At 48.5% G+C, this 19,736-nt stretch overlaps 1 long non-coding RNA gene across 3 annotated transcripts in view; it reads right to left on the reverse strand.

The window, feature by feature from the left end:
* Positions 720 to 19,736, reverse strand: part of JAM3 — a 32,371-nt gene continuing 13,354 nt past the window's right edge. The window contains exons 2-9 of one of the 3 annotated variants that reach the window (XR_001917508.1): positions 7,523 to 7,588; positions 6,957 to 7,070; positions 5,923 to 6,075; positions 5,391 to 5,593; positions 4,883 to 4,982; positions 3,699 to 3,828; positions 3,561 to 3,615; positions 722 to 3,306 (exon numbers count right to left, since the gene is read on the reverse strand). This is a non-coding gene — a long non-coding RNA (junctional adhesion molecule 3). Of the gene's footprint in view, positions 3,307 to 3,560; positions 3,616 to 3,698; positions 3,829 to 4,882; positions 4,983 to 5,390; positions 5,594 to 5,922; positions 6,076 to 6,956; positions 7,071 to 7,522; positions 7,589 to 19,736 lie in introns of all 3 variants that reach the window. The other 2 variants (XR_001917510.1, XR_001917509.1) reach the window with 2 other exon arrangements.

Here is a 19,736-nt window from a genome sequence, read left to right on the forward strand (position 1 = left end):
TGTCTGATGTCAAAATCCTGACTATAATATTTTGTTATTTGTAAATTTCAAACTTTATAATAAAGATTCTTCAGATGCATAAAGGTTAAGCATGAGTACAGCCTCCCAGTACTTTTAGCACAGGGCTTTTATCAATAGTCATTTAACAGACAGAATGTCTGAGAATAATACAAAATATTTTCCCTTAGGGAAAAGGGACCCAAGCTTTGTTTCAGGTCTTCATCTCCCCCACAGCAGATGTCTTAGCATAGACTGCAGTCCCTGCTTAGAGAAAACCCGTGTGTTTTCACCAGAGCAACAGGAGCACTGATTTACGTCTAACCCACTGAGGCTGTCCCTGTGGTGGAGGGGGCCTTAGGTCCCTCTGCACCACGTCTCCTTAAAACACTGGTGGGTGTGTGCTCTGTCCAGGAATGAGTAGAAACTGGGCTGGCTCAGGTTTCATGCCAGTTCTGCGGGAGCAAAAGCACAGGGTTTCTGTGTGGGTGTGCCGCACGTGGAGTGGCAGTAGCATGCGAGAATGGATGCTGTCCTGACCCCCAGCTTCCCGTGTGTGAGTGGACATGTGTGCACATCTGCCCAGCACACTCCGCATGTATGCACAGTGGGCTGAGAGGGTGGCCCCTAGGGAACGCCCTCACCTCCATCCAGCACTTCGAACCCAGGGCGTGCCTGACCCGACGCAGGAAGAAGGGAAATGAAGAAGCCGAGCTGCTGCCTTTTTTTTTTTTAGAAGCTTTTATAAATGAGGTTTAACAAACACCAACGTACAGGTGTGTTAGTAGCACAAGTCTGTGGCACCGGGCGCAGCTGCAGCCACGCCAAGGCCACAGCGGCAGGTATGGCCTCCAGGCTCCATGTTTACACCTTAAAATCTCCCGAGGCTCCTTTTCTGTCTGCATGTCTGCAGTGATGGGCAGCAACCTTCCAGACCCACATTCATACCCCTCTCCTCTGTCAGAGCCAGGGCATGGGGCAGCAGGGTGGAGGTTTTAGGGTCCAAGAAGGCCACCCAGTCACCAGAGCTGCCCTCAGGACAGAGGGTGCCTCCCTCTCCAATGAGAGGAGTTGAGAAGGAAGGATCCTCTCAGGTCTGTGCTTTCAAGTCACAAACTCAGAGAAGATGCTACCCCCGCAAGATGAGGGGCTGCCTTCTGCTGCTGCCAGTTCTCATGGCAGAGTGTCCACACCACTTAGAAAAGAAAGGTCAACACAGTCTTGAGTGTTCAATTAAAAAACCCAAAGTATAAAAAATTATGACACTAAACATTTAACCCCACGATGACTATGTTCTTCTACGTGAAAACCATCCGGTGACAGATGAGCGGGCGCAACCTTCTGCGAAGCTCCTGCTCCAAAGAGCTTCACGTCAGGAGTGAATGCAGTGTGTGTCTGAGGCTAGGAACGCCTGTTCACAGGGAGCAAAGGCCTCTGGATGGTGTTCCTGACGCCCCTTGAAGCAGGCAGCAGGCCGGGTGGACAAAGACTTCATCACCACCAGGAAACTGTCTTGGATCCAGGCTCATGCTTTGCCCACTGTCAGTTGGGCCGTCGCCTGGCTACCCTTCCTGCCATCATCAGAGGCTGGCTTCACGACCCTGAACAACAGCCTGCTGGGAGGTGAGATGGAACCTGCGCTGTCTTCATGGCAGAGGGACAGTGGGGGTCACTGTCTTGAAACAAACGTAAATGTGGTTGACAGGTCTGATTTCAAAACTGCCTTTGGCCCTGGACCGTCCCTTGAACTGCATGAGTAAGTTGTGTGTGTGTGTGAAAGTCGCTCAGTCGTGTCCAGCTTTTTGCGACCCCATGGACTATACAGTCCGTGGGATTTACCAGGCCAGAATACTGGAGTGGGTAGCATTTCCCTTCTCCAGGGGATCTTCCCAACCCAGGGACTGAACCCAGGTCTCCCACACTGCAAGCAGATTCTTACCAGCTGAGGCACAAGGGACGCCTGCATGAGTAAGTAGAAGGAATTTAAAGGCCTGACAGCAGGGCTGCTGGGTTTACTGAGCCACGCACAGCCACAGAACTTGGGCCCGGGGAAGCCAGGCTGGGGGGCCACATGGAGGACCCCACTCTTCCAGCCCCCTTGGCGCTATCCTGGGTGGACCTACATGGCAGGTGAACGGCACTGTCACAGCTGTTCTGCCCACCTTTCCCCGTTCCGGCTGTGGCTGATGAAGTAGCCACGTCTATAGGCACAGCAGATACCCCCTGTGATGAGGGCCAGGACGGTCGCGGCATCAGGTGGATGAGGGCAGGAGGGCTGGCCTGGAGACTCAGGAGCCAATACTGCTCCGAATAGGCATGCGGCTGGTGCACCTGTGTCGTAGGGCCTGGGATAGGGGTGGGGGTAGGCCCAGGGAAGGTCATCCAGGAGCCCTGCGTCTCTTCTGCACAGACACAAATAGACCATGAGGTTACTCAGCTGGAGTTTTCTCAAAGGTTTCCTAAGCCACCAGTGGTGTTTCCAATTGAACAGGAGCAGTTTGGGCTCCTAGTTTAAGTTGAACTTAAAAAAAAAAAAGATACAGTATTTAACAGCATATGACAACTTATTTACAATTTAAATAGAAATTTTCAATAATCAAAATACATCTTTAGCAAAAATTTAGACTGTAAAATTTTATAAAATAAACACCCATAGAAAAGCAGAACATCATGTCAGTACCATTTCAGATTCAGCACAAGATGAAGGCTCTCCAATGCTGGGACCCTCTGTAGATGAGCAGGGTTCCCACAGCTAAGAAGATCCCTCCTTCTAACAAGCTGTTTACTGTCCTGATTTGGGCTGCTGTTATAAAATGCTGACCCAAACAGAATCCCCCGGATGGACACCAGGACTATCATGGCAAAGCCTGGGGATGAAGTGGCCCCGGGGCCACCGTGAAGCCCCGTCACTGCAGCCAAGGCTCAGGTCATGACCCTGGCTGCCAGCCTTGGATGCTCATGCTGGCGTGGCCCCACCATGGGACAGGTCACCGTGCCTCCTGAGCCCAGGCGGCCCACCTCAAGGCCAGCAGACCCCACGGGGTTGGCTTCGTGAACCCGGCCACTTCCTCGCCTTCTGGTGACTTGCTCATCTCCAGGAAAACTCTTTTATTCGTGTAGCTTGTTAAAAAGTAAGAAAGGAGTAGCGGTCAACTTTGGCCAAAACAAAAGCTTTTGTGTGCGTGTCTAGCCCCATCCGGCGCCCCTTGCAGGGCTGCTCCTGGCAGGGTTCCCCATGGAGGTGTCTGCGTGTACACACAGCCGTGCCACCATCTAGATCACGAACGAGGACTTGTGTCTGAAGTCGCCCTGAAAGGCCAACACAGCAGGTTAGAGGGTGGCCAGCAGGTGGGAAAGGAGCCTGACACCACTTCCCTCAATGCTCTCTTGGATGGGAATGGCCACAGGGCCTGTGGACCAAATGCCCCACGAGCACACCGCCTGGGGGCATGCTCAGGGGCTCGTGTACTGGACATAAGTCAAATCTCTCTCCCAGGGACCCGCCCAGTTTTCGGGGGGATGCCATCTTCCCTGCTGGAGTCACCGTCTCCAGGCTTCCTTACCTCCTCATCTGTCCTGATGTAGTTAACTCCATCTGGCTTCCCTGGGTTCTTGTAGCTGAAACAGAGCAGAGGAGCTGGGTGACGCCTGACAGGCCATAGCAATGCTCAGGGCACGCTGTTCACGCAGGACAGGCTCACCTTTCCCCGTTCCGGCTGTGGCTGATGAAGTAGCCACGTCTATAGGCACAGCAGATACCCCCTGTGATGAGGGCCAGGACGGTCAGCACGACTAGGACCCCCCCGATGATGCCGCCGATGTTGAGGTCATCTGGAGAAGGCGAGGGGTGAGAAGATGCTGCCCCCACCTCCCAACACTGCCCCCGGTCTGGAGTAGCTCTGCCCACAGTCTGTGACACCCACCTGCTGCACCATAGCTGCTGCAGCCACGGAGCATGGCCTGCGCTATGGGGAGTAACAAGCCTCTGGGGCACATCCTAGAGCTTTCTTACTGAGAAACGGCTCCCCTACAGAGACAGAACTAGGAGCCAGAGTCCTAAGGAAGAAAAACCCCTAAATTTCTAGGGCTTCTCTTTGTTGAAGATTATTTAGTTTCAAGTGGTCATTAAAAGGGCAACTAGGAGGTAAGAACGTGGCCTTGCAGCTGCCAGCCGTCCCTCAAGGAGACCCTCAGCTGCACTCTCGAGCTTCAGTGTGGGGCCTGAGGCTGCACTGTGTGCAGATAAAAGCACAGTGGAAGCCACGCAGGGGTTTATCGACCAGTGCTGTCCAGGCTGGGGCTGCTGCAGTTCTCCCTTGTCTGGCACAGGGTTCTTGGACGTGAGCACATGGTTACTTAAAGATGCACTTGAATTCTGACTTCATAACGTCAGTTTCCAAGCTCCCTTTCTCAGGTCAGGACCTCTGGGACACAGCCCAGGAATCTTCTTCCTGCCCACAATCAGCTCCCCAAATCTGGCAGCAGACCGGTTCCACAGGTGGGGTGGGCCCTGGACCCTGCCCCCCTCCACTGAGCCCTGACAGCCCAGAGGAAGAATCACCCCAACAGCATAAATTACTGTGGTGAGCCCTAGTTTCCGCTTACTGCAAAAAGGTCAGACTGGGTAAATACCTAGAGACCTTACACAACCTTACGTTTCCATGATTCTATCAGTTACCAAAGAAATGGAGTTCAGGATACTTCAGTGAAAGCTGTGGGTTGAGCAGAGAACCCGTGGGTCAGTCCTTCAGAGGGTCCTCCCACCAGACCCGGCAGACTCCAGGGAGCCCGTGCACCCCACAGAGAGCAGCTGGCACTGAGCTGAGGGCACCAGTGAGCATGACCGGCCCGCCAGCCCCCGGGTCGAGGCTCAGCAGACACTCACACACTTCCATGTCCTGCTCCTCGCAGCGGGCCGAGCCCGCGTCGTTGGATGCAATGCAGTAGTACTGGCCCGAGTCCTCCTTGTGGACGGCGCTGAACACCTGCCGGGGGTCGGGAGTGAAGGGAGACCCAGCGCCATCCCACCTTCCCACCAGGGGCTGTCCCCAAACACGACAATGTGGCTCAGTCTTGCCCACGACACCACGAGCAGCCCGCACACACCAGCAGTGTCGCAACGTCATCGTGTGGCCAGTGAGCGAGGCCCACTGCCTCCCGACTCTGCTCCAGATGGCGCTGGGCAGGCTGCCCTGCACTCCCCTTGGCCACTATTCCCTCAGCTCTGCCTGCCCTCCTGCACGCGCTTACAGGCTTTCCTGTCTATACAGGGCGGGGGTGGGGGTGGGGGTGGCTCCTGATGTTAGGGTCTGTAGCTCTGGTCTCCTGTCCGCTCACAGGAGCTCTGCCCACGGCACAGACGCCCATACCTCACCTCTTCCCGGAGCTCTTACCAGAGTGCCCGTCTCAGGGTTTAAGACGAAAGAGGAGTTTCGGAAGCGCAGGTTGGCCCTGGAGTCTGTGGGCAGTGGCACGTCGTTGCGGTACCAGCTGTAGTACGGCCGCGGGAAGCCCTCGCCCTCCTGGCAGGACAGGGTGGCTGCCTTGCCCACAGGCACGGCCCTTGGCACCCTGCACACTGGGGCCACCGGCTTCACTGTGGGAGGAGAGTGGGCGGGGATGAGAACCAGCAGCAAGGCCTGCTTTTACCTGAGCCCACCGAGAAAGCTGCTCCACAGCAGGAATCCCAGCCCCTGCGAAGACCACCCCCAGCCTTTCCAGTGCCTCTGGCTTGTGAGGGGCGAGGCAGAAGCTCCACTTCCCTCCCCGCCCTCGCCCTGGAGCTCTCAAAAGCCCTCCCTGCCCAGCCCCTATGTGTCCTGCCACACCCACAGGGACGTGGCTCTGGAAGGAAAGGAAGCTGGTCTTTTCCACCAGCAAATGTCGAGTGGAGGGCAAGGGGCCTTCGCCCCGTGTGCACCCCACCTTGCACGGTCAACTCGATGACGATCTCGTCGATCTCCTTGCGGTCGTTCCGGGCAACCACCTCGCAGCGGTAAAGGGCCGAGTCTGTCCTCGTCACGTTCCAGATCTTCAGAGACGTCTTCCCCAGCAGCTCTGCACGGTCGGTCAGGTCTCCTGTGGAGAGGAGAGGCACTGAGGGACTCCCTACAGATGTCTGACTCCCTCCAAGGCTTCCCCGTTAAAGGAGAAAACTAGTCACCCGGCACTAAAAGACAAGGAGCGTTCCACAGACAGTGCTGTGACCACAGGGTACCCCCGTGCAAGAGCGACCTAGACCCCAACCTCGCAGCCCACACCATACACAACACACACCTTACTGCATGAGCTACAGCTCAAACTCTCAGGAAGAAAGAGATGTGAACAACACGACCTTGGACCAGACAGTGATCTCTCAGATATGACGCCAAAAGCACAAGCCCTGCACAACCCCTAACACACACAGTTATATTGTTCCAAATTGGGAAAGGACTACGTCAAGGCTGTATATTGTCACCCTGCTTATTTAACTTGTATGCAGAGTGTGTTATGAAGCTCCCTATGCTTCCATGTCATTGTGCCCCACGTGCTCCTGGCCCAGCACCCCCTGCAGAGAGTCAGACACAACTCTGCACCCCTGCCTTGCTTTCCTGCGAGGTGCTATCGGCATCCGGGTATATGCAGTGATCACTGCTGTCCCCCTGCTGCTGACATCACTGAACTTGTAAGTCATGGCTCATGAGAGGGTGGTGGCCTCAGAGAACGTTCACTAGGTACCTCGAAGAGATGCCTGCATGGGAACTAAGGTCCTCCTGAGGAGGTGATATTTACTGAAGCAGAGAGGCAGCTCTAGGGAGGCTCCACCCCTATCCTCACTACTTCTGCACGCTTGAATTCTCCGTAGGAAAACAGACAGAAAACCAATGCTGGCTACAGATGTAGGCCCACGCAGAGCCAAGCCTTGGCCGCAAGTGCGCGCCTGGGCCTTCTGTACAAGGAGGAAGACCACAGGACCATACCCTGAATCTTGTTGTCGAAAAACACATAGGTGGTTTGTTCATCCTGGATCTTCTTCCATTCAATCCTGGGGTCATTCGTCTGTGAATCCGTAATGATACAGGATAGTTCCACACCTAATGAGAAAGGGGTTAAAAAAGAGAGAGAGAGAACTCTCTGTGAACGTGGAACAATTTCAGGTTCACCTGTATACCCAGACCCTATAAGCTATGTCTATTTAGGTCTGTCGTGTAGATTAAAAATCTAGCTAGTGCCAGACTGAGAGAATTTAATTTTAGCCAGAAAAATAATGAAGATGATTAGCAAAGAGAGCGCACGTCCCCCTCATCCTTTGCTTCTACGTCAGAATGCTCTTGGCCATGTAAATGCAGACACGGCAGGGACCAGGTGGTGGCCAGCAGGGAGCCCGCCGAGTTGCCGAGAGCCACCAAAGCCGTGCTGCGCTGACACGCGTGCACACTGGGGGTGCCGATGGGCCTCTCAGGCACGCACGTCTGTGTGCCTGTCCTGCGTCGGCCGCCAGACCGCCGAGTAATGCCCCTTTGTCTCAAGCCTCCCTTGTACTTACTTTCAAATTCCTGAACTACTGGGGTTCGGTTGCTGGATTTGAGATTCACAGCCCCGATCAAGCAGCCTGAGAGGAGAAAGAAAAGTCAAGTCAGAGACGATGCGGCTCTGAAACGGCAGAGAGCCGGCACCTGAGGCCAGATTTTTCCTTCATGGAGGCTGCAGTCACTAGCCACAGGGGACGGAAGATGTCCTATTCCAAAACCAAGTCTCTTAAGATACGGCAGGGTGACGGCTTTCTCTCAGTCTGACCTTCACCAGAAGGAACCCAGAGAAAAGAGGAGAATTTCCAGAGTGCGCTCTCTTTCTTCGCCCCAGAATAAAGACGCCAGAGCTTTCAGGACTTTCCTTCTAAGTATCTATTTGTAAGGGACTGCAAGAGAATACCAGGAAGAGCTACACACTGACAAACTGGACAACCTCGAGGAAATGGACAAATTCTTAAATTCATACAACTTTCTAAGACTGAATCATGAAGAAAGAAAATCCAAATAGACCTATCACTAGTAAGGAGATTGAAATGGTAACCAAAGCCTCCTCTAACACAAAAGTCCAGGACCAGACAGCTTCCCTGGTAAATACTAACAAATATTCAATGATTTGATACCTGTCCTTCTCAAACTACGCCAAAACGGAAGAGGAGGGAAGATTTCCCAACTGATTTTTCAAGGCCAGTATCACCCCCATACCAAAACCAGACAAAGGTGACACACAAAAAGAATATTACAGGCCACTATCTCTGAGGAACATAGAAACAAAAAACCTCAGTAAAATATTAGCAAACTGAATATAACAATACACTGAAGAGATCATACACCACGAACAAGTGGGATTTATCCAGGGATGCAAAAATGGTTCTACTCAATATTAGATATGACCGAGCAATTCCTCCACTCCTGGATATTTATCAGAAGAAAAACAAAACATTAACTATAAAAGATATATGCACACCAAAGTTCACTGCAGCGTTATCTACAGTAGCCAAGATACGGAAGCAAACTAACTGGCCATCAGTGGAAAAACAGATAAAGGGTGTGTGTGGTGGGGTGGGGGTGGGGGTAATGTGTATGTATAAATCCGAGTGGGATGGAATATTACACAGCTATACAAAGGATGAAATCTTGCCATTTGCAACAACATGGATGAAACTTGAGTTGTTATTCCAAGTGAAACGTCAGATGGAGAAAGACAAGTACCGTGTGAGTTCAGTCACCAGTGAAATAGGAAAGCAAGCAAAGGAAATGAGAAAATAAATGAACAAACCAAAGGATAACAGATCAAGGAGAGAGAGGAATGGTTGCAGAGGGGGTGGGGACGGGTGTAGGGGTGAGCGGTACAGTGACAGATGGAAACTAAACTTGTGGTGGTGAGCAGCTGCAGTGGAAACAGAAGTAGAATGTTGTACACGTGAAGCTTATATAATGTTATAAATCAATGTTACCACAATAAAAATTAAAAAAAAAAATTTTATCTTGCTTGGAGTCACTGTTAATCTTTCTGTCGTCTCCCAGATCCACATGGGCCTTCCTGTCATTCCTCCCTCTGGCCTGGTACCTTCCCAGTAGGATGGCATAGACATTCTGGGTACAGTTACCAGCCAGGCAAGGGTTCACTTTGCTGGATCTGCTGTTTATCTAACCTGTGGTTCCCAACATCAAAGGCTTTCTCCAATCTTGAGTGAAATAAGAAAAGCAACAACATGGTGATTTTCATGAAGTTTAGTTTTCATGAAGTTTAGCTAATGGATAAAATCAAAATATGCTATTTGCATGGTGATGCCTTTCAAAACTAGCTCCTGACTCTCCATGAGTTTAAACAATGTTGTAATCAGTTATCATGGTCTCAAAATGTTTTAGCCGATTTTCTTGGGTGAAAAGATTAAGTAGGTACACTGACCACCTATGAAGAGTCCTTTGGCTACTTGGCCTCTAGGAAAACCTGCCATCCCCAGAGAAGGCCTTCCTATTAACCCTGGGCCTCAGCTGACAACACAGGTCAGAATACGTGAAGACCTGTACTCTGAGCTCCAGGTCACAACCATCCATTCAATAAGCCAGAGAGATGGTGGGGCGGGCACGGAGGCGTTTCACTGCACGAGTCACTGCTTGGACACCAGTCTTTGCTCCTTGGCTGGGGCGCCAGCTCAGCAGATGCAGAGTAGGAGCCAGAGGGCCAGGTCAGAGTCTAAGTCCCAGTGTCATCTGGTTAGGAGACTGAGCTCTGGAAGGACAAGGACCCCACCCCTCCAGACAGTGGTCTGCAAGGGAAACGGGTGCTCTTCCTAAGAGACCAGGGTGGGCGGCGGCGAGGCTGCCAGATGGAGAATGCATGTCAGGGTCAGCAGGGGGAGGAGCAAGGCCTGGACACGCACCAGCAGCAAGTGGGGTCGGGGCTGCTTGTGGCTCGACCATTCTCCTGCTGAGAAGGAGAACTGAACTGCTGGGGGTTTTCTCAGAACAGGACTGACGCCCAGCCTGCTGAGGAAAGAGCCAAGCAGAGGGGCGGGAAGGCCCGGGTGCTGCTGGGGTTTTACCCTGTGGGTTGGCTCCAGCACCTTCTGAACGCACTGCCCCCTCCCAAGTTCCGTCGGGGGCGGGATGACCATGAGCCCAGCTGGTTCACATCTATAAGCACAGAACCAAAACCAGAAGCCAGGAGTTTCAATGCACAGTCCCTACTTCACTCCACAAACAGTCCCTTATTTATAGAGAGAGCAGCAACAGCAGGTGAGAAGAAGATCTGGGGCTGAAGGAAGCCTGAGTCAGACCCTGAAGTCCTGCTCACATTCCTCTGTTCTACAGGACCTTTCTTAGCCAAGAGGCCAGGGAAACAGCCTTGAGGAAGCCTCTGGAAGGCATGGCAATGGTGTCCCATCTCCAGCGCTCCCTCTTCATTCTGGGAAGCCGGGACACCGAATCTGGGGAGCAGAGGAGTGGGCAGGCGGGGAGGAGGCCTTGCTGGGTCCTGCAGCCTCCTGTCCCCGTCCCCCACCACCCAGACGCCTGCATCGCTCTCCTGGTCTGGAACAATGCCACAACTCTGAGCAGCAAGTACATATTTCTACTTTGTTTTGTGAGACCCCCAGGCCTGGGGGTCTGACGCCAGGCAAGCTGCGGGGGGATTACTTCAGGGCCCCATTTAAAAGCCCACTTCCCACTCCACCTCCTTGGCCCAAGAGCACATACCCCGAATTCTAACTCAGCAGGCTGGGAAGGGTCCGGGTCTATGTTTCTCCAAACCCCTCATGTCAAGTCAGGGCCACCCCAAGTGCAGAGCCCAGTCCCCAGAAGCACAGGAATGTTGCTGGGTGTGAGGACTCGGCTTGCTCCCCCTTTGCTTTCTCAAGAATCACTGGCTACCAAGTGCTTCTGGATCCCCAGGCCGAAAGAACTGATAACAATAAAAAACAGTCGTAGAAAAGCAGACTGTGAGCTGGAAGCAGCTGCTGAGGCAAGGCCATCTCGGCCGCAGGCAGCCAACTCCACAGAGCGTGCCCTGCTCTGGACACTTGCCCCGGAGCCCACACCGGTGCCTGTGTCCTGATGCAGTCTGAAACAGAGGGAAAATGAAACCCCAAAGGCACCACCCAACCCACATCCATACACATCAGGTGTCGAAGTGCAAACTGCCTGTCTTCTCCTCCCGTGGAAACAAAACTGATCTGAAGAGCAAGACAGGCCTGCTGGCTCCTGGGCCAGGCCAGGCAGGGGCCTTCCTTTTGCCTTCTGAGTGCCTGCAACCATCTTAACTGCAGACAGCTCTCAATGAAAAATCACACTGATCTGAGTTTACATTCATTACTGTAAACCGAGAGGGGAAAGCGACTCTGTTAGAAAATGTTTCCACTAAAGCCGGATGCTTGGCTCACTCGGGACTCGCCTGCCTGCGTGTGTCTGTAAAGAGTTATATTTAGCTGCTGACATTCCGTCCAGTCCAGCGAGCGGGCCTGGGGCCGCGCGGGCGCACAGCGGCTCCACTGCGAGCCGCCTCGCAGGTCCCAGGACTCCGGGCTAAATATAAACAGCAGTGCAGGCCCTCCAGTGAGAAGGCTGCACATCCGCCCTTCGAGACCACGCCTGTGTGCCTGCTGAGCAGGGCCTGTCCCGGGAAGAAGGCCTCCCATCACAGCACGTTTTCAACATTGCTTCAGTTCCTTAAGCAAGTTTTACAGGAATTTAGGAGCAGGAGGAGAAGGTCCATGTCAGTGATATTTTCCAGACACACTACAGAGGGTTCTGATGAGAACACAGGCAGCTGAAGCTCTGGTTAAAGCTGGTCTGTTGTTACTCTGGCTCAACTAAATGGTTATCCAAAGAGACCCTTACAAATCAAGTATGAAAAGAACCAACCAAGCATCATGGAGTTCCAAATAAATCCGACTGTGATGGTCCAAGTGTCAACTTGAGAGTGTTTGTGTTTGTGTGTGTGTGTGCTAAGTTGCTCCAGTTGTGTCTGACTCTTTGCGACCCTATGAACTACAGCCCCCGAGGTTCCTCTGTCCATGAGATTCTCCAAGCAAGAATACTGGATGGAGTGGGTTGCCATTCCCTTCTCCAGGGGATCTTCCCGACCCAGGGATAGAACCTGTATTCCTTAAGTCTCCTGCACTGGGAGGCGGGTTCTTTACCAATAGTGCCACCTGTGATTAGTATTAAATTGTGGACTTTAACTGCACTGTCCTCTGTAATGTGGGTGTGGGGTGGGCAGCGCTCATCCAATCAGTCAGAAGGCACCAACAAATCAAAAATGCTAGTCTCCCAGGCAGGAGGGCACCCTCAACCCTCCTGGTCTCCAGCCTGCAGGCCTTCCCTGCAGAGTTTCAACTCACCAGCCTCCATAACCACATGAGCCAGTTCTTAACAGTAAATCTCTGTATGTGTATAGAACATACATACGTAAAGGAAATGCGTTCTGTTCTAGCCACTCACACACACCCTGTTTGCTGCATTTCTCTGGGGGGCCCTGACTCACACCCTGGCCACAGAGCATCTTGTCTTGAATCCCAGATTTATTAGGAACAGCATGTATACCTCCGTGACTCTGGACAGAGCCTCAGCACTATCACATCCTGCTCCTGGGCTCCGCTAAGCAGCAAGACGTCAGCAAGGCGCTGCTGACGCCAATTCAGATTGCCGTTTCCTTTAACTCATCTCCAGGCCAAAGCCACAGAGGATTCCTGACCACAGCTCCCACTAACCAGGCCAGGTCACAGCAGATGAAAAGTCCATCAAGCAGTAACCTGGACAGTGTCTGAAGAGCTAATGCCCTGGAGGGAGTCCTCCCCTCACCCTCCCTTCTCAGGCAGAGGGGTTCACACAGTCCAGGGAGCTCTTCCAGGGTCACAGTGGGAGGAGTCCCATCACGAAAGGAAGCTGAGGGGGGCAACCTGGTGAAGGGGAGGAGGAATGGCTGGGTCCTGTATGTCCCTCAGCATCAAACCACCCAGTAAACCACAGCCTGGGGGGTCGGCCTAGAAGGGTAGAGGAAGGCGGGCACAGCCAGGGTGGAGGCGGAGGTGCTGGGGTGGGGAGCGGGAGGGGTCTGTGCACACCGGTTTTAATGCTGCTGGACCTCAGGTGGAAGAACACATTCTATTCTGTAACACGAGTGTATGAAAACCATTTTCTACTGATGATGTCTGAGTCATACACATAATAAACAAATTATTGTGAAGCAATTTAATTTGCTTTTTCTTATCTTAACAAAGAGTGAAACATTCAATCTACTTATATTTTAAGTTCAGACCAGATTATACATTCAATAAATACAGCCAATGCAAAAAAAAAATAAATATTTTAAATTTTACATTAAAGCTAGTTGTAAGGAGACAGAAACAGGGAAGCATGAGAGAAAAATCTAGAGTTTAGAGACAGAGGCACAGTCAGGACAAAATACATAAACTTTACTATATAAATGTGCATAAAAATAAACATAGAAAAAGGGAAAAAGTGCAAAACTGAAAAAAAAAAAAAAGTAGATAGAAGAGGAAATGGAATACAGACCAACAGTCAGCAAGAGAGACTGCTGAAACATCTTCAGGGGTGGCCTCGGTCTGATTTTTTTAACTGGGCTTCACCTGCTCCACTAGGGACAGGAAAATCAGACATGCCTGTCTAGAGAAGAAATTCTTCCCTGGGAAGCCACATCAAAGACACTATCATTCTGGGACAAAAATCGAGTAAACCCATGGTCGTCTTCACTTGTTTTGCTAACAATTTCAACCTAACAAAACAAGGACTCCAGCCCTGGCTGACCTGCAGAGTATTTCATGTCAAAAGCCACTCTGAAGAAACGCTTTAGCATTACATGTTTTATTTTAGTAGAAAAAAAGAAAAAAATACACTATAAGCACCCATGAAATCATTTATTCTAATAAATAACTTCACTTTAAAAAAAAAGAGGTAAGGGGCTGCCTGATAGACATAACAGGGTGTGGTGCTGTGATGGTGCATCCGTGGCCAAGTGTTCACCAAACCCTGCAGAACCGGATACCACGAAGAGTGAGCTTTATACTTCATGAACACTGAACAGTACAGGGACTTCCCTGGTTGCTCCAGTGGTCAAGAATCCACCTTGCAACGCCTGGGACACGGGTTTGATCATGAGCCCCGTGCCCCGTGTACTGCGTATGGAGAGTCCATGCGCTGCAATGAAAGAGCTGTGTGACACAGTGAAGACCCGGCGTGCTGCGACTCAGACCCAATGCCGACAAAAACATATATGCATAAACATATATATATATATCTATCATACAAGATGTCCTGGGAACCAGGATGGAATGCAGACTCTGGCAAATGAAACTAACTGTATTACGAGTAAAATAACCTCACTTAAGGGGGAGGGGAAGAAAGGAATTGACAAAAATAACTTTGGAAAATATGTTATGACTGGATATAACAAGGCTAAGAGAACGCTGCACAAACACTGCACTCTAGTTGATAAAGTTACGTCACAGCAGTATAGGTGAGCAACTCTGAAAATACTTTACACATATAACTGGGTTGAACAAATAAAAACTATTAGGGCCACCATCAATAATGAGAGCCAAATTCCTCACTGTCAGGAAAAAAAAAAAAAAAAGAAGTTATGAATATGCAAGGGGGAAGCCAGAAATAGCTCTGTAGTGCTAGATCAGTCAGAGGCACTAATACAAACTAATGTTTATTTCATATACACAAGTACAGAAACAAATACAAACGTGTGTGCATACATGGTTCACTATAAACACACACACTTCCTGGCCCCGTCTACCAAGAGCCCAAGTCCTGACACCTCCACAACAAAGAACACACTCAGTACTCAGATCCTGATTTCTAAATACCATTCCCCGGTGAAGGGAACTAGAACTCCTTGGACAAACGGATAATTCTGAGGCTGGGGTGGGGAAAATATTACAAGATAAGCCGGGAACATCTTGTAGTGCCAGAAAGTGAGGAAGTGTGAAAACAAACAAACAAAAATATCAAAGGACGAGGAGCCAAATTGAAAGAGCTTCCAAAGACTAAAGCTGGAAGATCTGAGCACAAAAAATAAACGACAGACTGTGTTATAACACGAAGAATAAAATAAATATCCACGAGTCCATATGATATGCATATGCTAATGAATACGCAAATGGATGGGACAGAGAGCACTTTATTTATGGAAGAATCCCAATTAATAATGTAGAATGAATGAGGGAAACAGAAAACCATCTTTAGAATAACAGAGTAATAGTTGCTTCAGGCAAGATCCATTGATGGGTGCCAAAATTAGTGGGAAAACTTTAAGGAGAAACAGAACATGGGGACAGTTTCAGAATATCTGATCCCCCAAATATTTAATAGCTATTGTGGTGGTTTTACATATGAACACAGATTATTTGATATTCTGCCCTGTAGGAGGGGAAGTCTAACACCCCTCTCCTTGAGGTAGGCTGACTGAACCTCGAATGGTGTTAAGGAGAAAGAGTAACTTCACAGGGTAGGAACCCAGAAGCCATCTCCTAAACCCAGAGACCCAGGCAGCATTATCAATGACATGTCAGGGTGATACAATCAGAAGGGCGCTGTTCCTCTGTGGCATTTGCCCAGCCACCCCCTTAAAATCTATGACACAAGTCTAATCATTAGAAGACATCAGAAAACTCTGAGGAACAGTCTACGAAATATCCAACTGCTACTCTTTTTCTTTTAATTTTAAAAAGTGATTACAGGTTTTTCTATTACATCCTAGTTTAGGGCTTCCCTGATAGCTCAGCTGGTGAAGAATCTGCCAGCAGTGTAGGAGACTCCGGTTTAATTCCTGGGTCAGGAAGATCCTCTGGAGAAGGGATAGGCTACCCACTCCAGTATTCTTGGGCTTCCCTTGTGCCTCAGCTGGTAAAGATCCGCCTGCAATGTGGGAGACCTGGGTTCGATACTTGGGTTGGGAAGATCCCCTGGAGAAGGGAAAGGCTACTCACTCCAGTATTCTGGCCTGGAGAATTCCAAGGACTGTATAATTCATGGGGTGCAAAGAGCTGGACACAACTGAATGACTTTCACTTTTGTTGATATAGAGTTCTATTATTTTTCTGTTGACCAATCAAGATACAATGGTATTAAGTGAGTAACAGTTATATAATCACAATAAATAAAAGATGTTTATCAGTTTTCACAATCAATAGCCAGACAAAAAATAAAAGATAATTACAACTGCAAGCCATAATGGGAATATGATTAACAATATAAGATAATTACATACAATCGGGGGAAGGGGCTCAAGCAGAGTGATCTGGTAAGTGGGAAGTGTATAAATGTACATGTTTTCATCTACCCAGCCAGTCTATGTCTTTCGGTTGGTGCATTTAGTCTATTTACATTTAAGGTAATAATCGAAATGTATGATCCCATTACCGTTTTCTTATTTGTTTGGGGTTTATTTTCTGTAGGTCTTCTCCTTCTCTTGTGTTTCCTGCTTAGAGAAGTTACTTTAGCACTTGTTGTAAAGTTGGTTTGGTGGTGCCGGATTCTCTTAACTTTTGCTTGTCTGGAAAGCTTCTGACTTCTCCATCAAATCTGAAGGAGAGTCTTGCTGGGTAGAGTATTCTTGGTTGTAGGTTCTTCCCTTTCATCACTTTAACTATATCTCGCCATTCCCTTCTGGCTTGTAGAGTTTCTGTTGAGAAATCAGCTGATAGCCTGATAGGAGTTCCCTTGTATGTTGTCATTTTTTTCTTGCTTTTTAAATATTTTATCTTTTTAAATTTTTGTCAGTTTGATTACCATGTGTCTCAGTGTGTTCCTCCTTGGGTTTATCCTTCTTGGGACTCTTGGTGCTTCCTAGACTTAGCTGATGATTTATTTCCTTTCCCATGTTTGAGAAGTTTTCAGCTATTATCTCTTCAAATATTTTCTCAGGTCCATTCTCTCTTCTCCTTCTGGGACCGTTATAATGTGAATGTTGGTATATTCAATGTTGTTCCAGAGGTCTCTTAGGCTGTTTTTATTTCTTTTCATTCTTTTTTCTACATTCTGTTCTGCAGCAGCGATTTACACCATTTTGTCCTCCAGGTCATTTATCTGTTCTTCTGCCTCAGTTATTCCACTATTGATTCCTTCTAGCATATTATTCATCTCAGTTTGTTCTTTAGTTCTTCTAGGTCTTTGGTAAACATTTCTTACACCTTCTCAATCTTTGCCTCCATTCTTTTCCTGAGATCCTGGATCATCTTCACTGTCATTATTCTGAATTCTTTTCCTGGAAGGTTGCCTATCTCCACTTAATTTAGTTGTTTTTCTGGGGCTGTATCTTGTCCCTTCATCTGGGACATTAACTTTCTGCTTTTTCATTGTGATTAACTTTCTGTAATATGGTTGTTGTTTTAGCTGCTGTGAGACTGTGCTTCTTCTGTCTGCCCTCTGATGGATGAGGCTAAGAGGCTTGTGTAACCTTCTTGATGGGAGGGACTGGCATGGGAATAACTGAGTCTTGCTCTGGTGGGCAGGGCCTTACTCAATAAAGCTTTAATCCAATTATCCACTGATGTGTGGGTTTGCACTCCATCCCTTGTAGTTGTTTGGCCTGAGGCGACCCAGCTCTGGGGTCTGTGATCACTTTTAAAAATCCAGATGCATATGAGAATTACCTTAAAATTTTTTGAAGAATACAAATGCTCAGGTATTGCTTTTTTTCTCCAGAGCTCCAGATTTCTAATGAGCAGTCATGTTTAAAAACAACTAGACTATATGACGATCTTTTACTTTTATCTAGCTTGTTTCACTTTTTCTATTTCATATTCAGTGCTATTTCATTTAGTTTATGTTCTCCAATTTCTCCATCTCTTCATTTTTTTGATGTTCTTTCTCAACTTTTATCAAGTGTAGTATAAAAGCTTTTGTGTATATATATGTATATAAATACATATACATATTTTAGAAAACCTATGAATTTTTGCATAACTAAAAAAATTATATTTTGATTCTGCTTGTTTGACTTAGTATGAATAGAATGCTAGGTTTCTAATTAAAAAAAACATATTCAATAAGCAACAAAGGTTTACTGTATGGCATAGGGAACTACAGTCAATATCTTCAAATAACCTATGATGGAAAATAATTTCAAAAATAATATATGTGTATTTGTATAACTGAATCACCCTGCTGTGCATCTGAAACATTGTAAGTCAATTATACTTCAATAAAATATATTTTTAAAAAAATCACAAATTAAAAGCAAACTGTATACAAAATAAACCACGATGTCCTACTGTATAGCACACGGAATTATATTCAATATTTTAAAATAAGCTACAAGGGAAAAGAATCTGAAAAAGAATAGAAATATATAACTGAATGACTGTGCTGTACACGTGAAACTAACATTATAAACCAACTATATTAATTTTTTAAAAGTAATTACATGGCATATATACACGCTCTTTAAATACATTTTATTTTTGTCAAAAATAATTTGTAAAATGAAAAAATAAAGCAAACTGGAGCTTGGGAAAAAAGTGTTGTTCTCATTCTAGATAAACAATAAAGCAGGAATCTCTGTGTTCTTTTGAGATAATTCATCTCAATGGAGAAGGATGTCATTTTTTGCTTCTATAGACCCACAAATTCAGAGAAGGAAATGGCAACCCACTCCAGTATTCTTGCCTGGAGAATCCCGTGGATGGAGGGGCCTGGTGAGCTGCTATCCATGGGGTCACACAGAGTCGGACATAACTGAATCGACTTAGCATGCATGCATGCATTGGAGAAGGAAATGGCAACCCACTCCAGTATTCTTGCCTGGAGAATCCCATGGACAGAAGAGCCTGATGGGCTGCCATCTATGGGGTCGCACAGAGTCAGGCACGACTGAAGCGACTTAGCAGCAGCAGCAGCCCCACAAACTACCCGGACACCTGGACACCCACACACCCGATTTCCCTCTGTTGTAACGCAGGTCCAGTGTGCTCCTTGAGCCAAGCCACAGGGCAACGGGGGCCCAGCCTGTCCTCTCCCAAACCTCCTTATCACACGGCTGTGATTTCAGAACCCAAGAGGACAATAGGTCTCCAGAAACAGAAGAATAGCTTGTACATGACAGGGCCCATTTCATGTGGCAAAATTTAACAGCGGAGAGCAATTTAAAACGAGCTGTACACTCTGGATTAGAAATGATGTGCAGGTTCCAAGTCAAACTACAACCACAATCTAAACAAGAATGCGGTGTATATACATGACATGAAGTACACCTGTTCACACAGATACACAAGCTATGCGCCATCTCACAGACATGCACGCCAATGTCCCCAGGAGCACTCCTACCTGCCGAGTGCTGGGCGCCCCAGGAGGCAGGACTGTGCTGACTCTCCCTCCCCCGACAGAGAGGCCACTGGGGGAGAGGGTCAGCCGTCGCCCCGGACATGTGCTCTCGCCCAGGCTTGTGACTTGCTGAATCCCCAAGGGCTATTCTTCATTTTCTCCCTACTTTCCCGGGACCTGCCCCTAGCTAGCGCTCCCATGGTCACCCCAGCTCCCCGTCTCAGGATGTGGGATTCCTGGGGACACAAAGCCCTGTTTACTCACATGACATTCTCCTGAACTCATCCATTCTTCATACTTATTCATCTAAAAAGATGCTTATTTTTAATGTAAACACACAGATTTATATTGGCAGCTTCTTCACTTAAAGATATGCTGGAATTTCCACTGAAACTTTTTATTATTCAAAGTTTGCTAGCGCAGGCATATGAATGTCCC

Source organism: Capra hircus, chromosome 29, assembly GCF_001704415.2.
Source record: "Capra hircus breed San Clemente chromosome 29, ASM170441v1, whole genome shotgun sequence".
NCBI classification, from domain to species: Eukaryota; Metazoa; Chordata; class Mammalia; order Artiodactyla; family Bovidae; genus Capra; species Capra hircus.